This window comes from Cornus florida, unplaced genomic scaffold, assembly GCF_030987335.1.
Source record: "Cornus florida cultivar Cherokee Brave unplaced genomic scaffold, ASM3098733v1 CherokeeBrave_3.0.0_Hap2_Chr01, whole genome shotgun sequence".
Lineage (NCBI taxonomy): Eukaryota > Viridiplantae > Streptophyta > Magnoliopsida > Cornales > Cornaceae > Cornus > Cornus florida.
The window spans coordinates 21416491-21420431 of record NW_026775571.1 but is presented as its reverse complement, the minus strand read 5'-3'; positions in this window follow the sequence as shown (position 1 = coordinate 21420431).

The window sequence follows — 3941 nt, the reverse complement described above, 5'->3', positions numbered from 1 at the left end:
CCCCTAAATATCTTGTGAGACCCATACACGAAAAACTTTCAAAAAAGCAATACCTAATTTCTAATACGGAGTGCTCCATCGATGTCTTCGAGCACTAGGAGGGTGCCGCGAGCAACCCAACATATTCCTCGAGCACTCAGTGGACATCCTTAGAGCACTCAGTGGGCATCCTTAAAGCATTCGGTGGGCACCCTGAGGGCATTTGGGGTGTGTCTTGAGCACCCTAGCACGCGCGTTGAGAGTTCGGATAAGCCCAAAAATAGGCTTATAGCCCGTTTTTGCCCCCGTTCATAATCCCGAACACCCGTTTAGTCATTTTAGAACTTTTTTCCTCTCTCCCAAACTTGGTCTCTACCCACCCTAACTCACACTCAAAACCGCTAATCGACTTTCCTAAGGTGAGATTAGTTAGTTATCCCTGGCCTCTAAACCAACGACCATTTGCGAACTAGTAACCAACTTTACGCGTCCTAAACCGGCACACGATCCCTCTATGTCAACTTTAACACCAGACTCGTGAAATCTGGTTTATTTTATAAAAATGCCATTTCAAACCCTTTTTCATTGCCCTTTTTCCTACCATGTCATGCATATGTATTAATTCCATCAATTAAGCCACACTTTCATCTATATTGTAATAATGGCATAAACATGGTATATTTTAGAAATTTAATACAACAAGGGCAATTTGCACAATACAACTATAAGCATAGCATTCCCATTTAATTCAATTGCAAACATACTCCTCATAGAAGTAATATCATCACAATTCATGCTAACATTCACCATTTAAGCAATTTTGCATCAAAGTTATGTTTTACACGTCTTTAGCATGAATTTAAACATATCATTACATCATACACTAGCATGCTTTCATCAATATCAACACTCATTGTAATTCAGATTTTCACATCTAAGAATGAATTTTAAAGAAATCAAAGTAAGGACGTTCAATAAAAGATAAAGTTTAAGGCATTATAAATCCCTACCTTAATTGAGTGCTAACCAAAAATGCCCTTACCAAAGCCTAAATTTTGAATTCCTCTAACCCCTTGCAATAATGGTGTCAATAGATGGCCCTCTCCAAGCTCTTCCACTTTCCTTTCTATGGCATCATCAATTTCACACTCTAACTCCTCCAAATCTAAGCTAGAAGCATGGAGGTTTATGTGTGTATGTATAGATATAGAGAGAATGAGAAAGTTAGAGAGAGAGAGAGTTTGGCCGAGAATGGAGGAATGAGGGGGGGGGGGGGGTGCTTGTCTTCTATTTGGTCATGTGGTCCAAATAATGCCAAGTGTCAAGCCCTATATGATTACTAACTTTAGGCCAAGTTACCATCTTGCCCTCACCCTTCTGTCATAATGCCATGATTATCCCATAAATATCTCCCTAATGTCTAGATACATATATATGCATATATGAGTGAAATGGCAATAATGCCCTTCAATGTAAATGGCAAAACCAAAAGAAGTTCTTGAGCCCAAAAATTGTCCCGACTTCCTAAAAATTCTAAAAATGGTCCCATCACTTCTAATTGACTTAAAATAATTAAAAAAAAATTCATTACTAAAACTATCAGCTTAAGAAAATGACTTAAACTAAATAAATATATTTATAATGGCATGGTTGATTTGTCAAAGCGTAATTAAATTACTATATGTTAGATGATTAAAATTTCATCTATAATTATTGTATGTATAGGTTGGATTAGGATTTGTTATTCCTAAATTAGAATAATCGAATATTTATAAGTTAGTGTATTATTTTATATATATTATTAAAATAATATTGGAGAATACATGGATGAATTACGAAGGCTTAAATCTTTGCTTTATGATTTAAATAAATAAAATCATTCATTAATGGTTATAGGGTTTTGGATTTAAGAAATTATTCCTTAGATTATGGTTTATTATTTAAATGATTAAATAATAATTAAAAATGGAATTATGGTTAAAAGGTTTCTCTTTAAAAGAAAAGGAGATTGTGGATTGGTTTAGGTAGGATTATGTTTTAATCTTGGTTTAATGGTTTTGAAAATTAATGAACCTATTAATGGATATGAAGGTTATGTTGTATATAATTATTTATACATATGTGTATCTTTATTAAACTTAAAACTTTATTAGGTTTGGTTTTTATCAGAGATAATTTGCTTATTGGTTTTTAGAGGCCTGGTAGAGAGTGCTTGCAATTTGTTTTTCAAGTTATTAGAAGTTTCAAGTCTCAAGGTTGAGGATCTGCAGTTGGAGGACTTATCCATTCTTTTAGTTTATTCCAAAGTAGGATGATAAACTTATTTAATTTATAATTGACTGGATTATTAAATATTGTTTTAAGGTCCTTGCATTACAGGATTTTCGAGTTGTAATTTTGGAAAAATATTAGTGAAAGTATTATTTAATAGTTTTCTTCGGCATATTATTTATTCTTTTTATTTCTTTTTGTAATCTGTGCTTGTTTGAAATACTTTAATTGTTTTTATATCCTTTAATTTTGTGCGTGGACTTGATCAATCTGTGTTCCAAAATTAGGAGGTATCACAGTTGGTATCAGAGCACTCCAGGTTTGTAATGACCTTGGATTTTTCAACCCAATGTCCAGTGATGAACTAAAGATTGACCCGGTAATGGATCCAGATGCGGAAGCAAAAGAAACAAGACAATGGTCTCTCAAGACATAACATACCTCTAAGACCCTAAGATGACCTTCCATGGGGTCACAGAACCTAAAGGAATTACCGGAAGCGAAAGCTAGAATGAAAATGTCACTTGGTACCCTATGGCACCAATGACAACCAAAAGAGCAAGATCTAGTTCAAACTAGACCGTGTGTGCCATAGAATGGCTCAAACAAGATAAACAAGGTCTTGTGTAAACAAACAGACGAAGTTAACCTGTCTAGGCGACAAACTAAACAAAATCCACAAGACAGCTCCATTTTGGTCAACCGAAATGAAGCTTCGGTCTGCCAAAATAAGCCTGGAAAAAGAAGAGAAAAGAGCTCTCAGTTCGGTCGACCAAAGTGACAAACCGGTTGGCCGGTTTAAGGCTCGAGATGAAAAAAATGAGTTTCAGTCGACCGATGTAGAGAACCGGTTGACCGAAATAAGCCTCGATGGTGAAAATGGCTACTGGAGTTGACAAAACACTGTTCAAATCAAATTGAACAAAGAATCGGTCGACCGAAAATAGCCATCGGTCGACTGAAACATGTCGAAAAACTAAAAATTAGGCCTGCTATGCACCAAGGCTGAAATGAATTCCTAAGTTTCATTTAAATCCCCCATGGCATGATCAATTTACATTATATACTAATGTGTGATGATTTGAACATACACGCAAGTGTAATATGACATTTTAAACATGATATAATGGCCTACAACCTCATTACATTTCATTTACAAGATTTGATATACCAAACCCTCAAAGGTAGGAAAATTACACTTTTAGACAAAATCTAACGTCAAATAAGTTCAAGTGCAATAATAAACATGCTTGGCCCTTAGCCTCATATCATACATGTCAATAACATCACAAAAGGTGTACTTATGTACACTTTGCACATTTAGAATAAAATTTATAAGTTTTGTCATACAAGCTACAAATAGGATTTCATGCAAACATTTTCGTGAAAAATGATACTTCAAGTCTACGAGACTTCCATGGCGTAGTGTGCATCCCAAATCAAGGTCCATGTACCTGAAAAATGTCCCCACTACGTGGGTGAGTAACATAAAGCTACTCGTAAGAGATGAGCATGCATCGACCTAGCATTTTACAATTATATCACCTTAAGGTGAAACATGTCAAAAGGGCTCATGCCACCTAACGTCTATGTCAAAATGAGACTCAGGGAGCATCTTAAGCTACTCATGCAATTGAATTGAACAACGGAATACAAGTATACATGCTCAAATACACTAAACAGTAATAAAA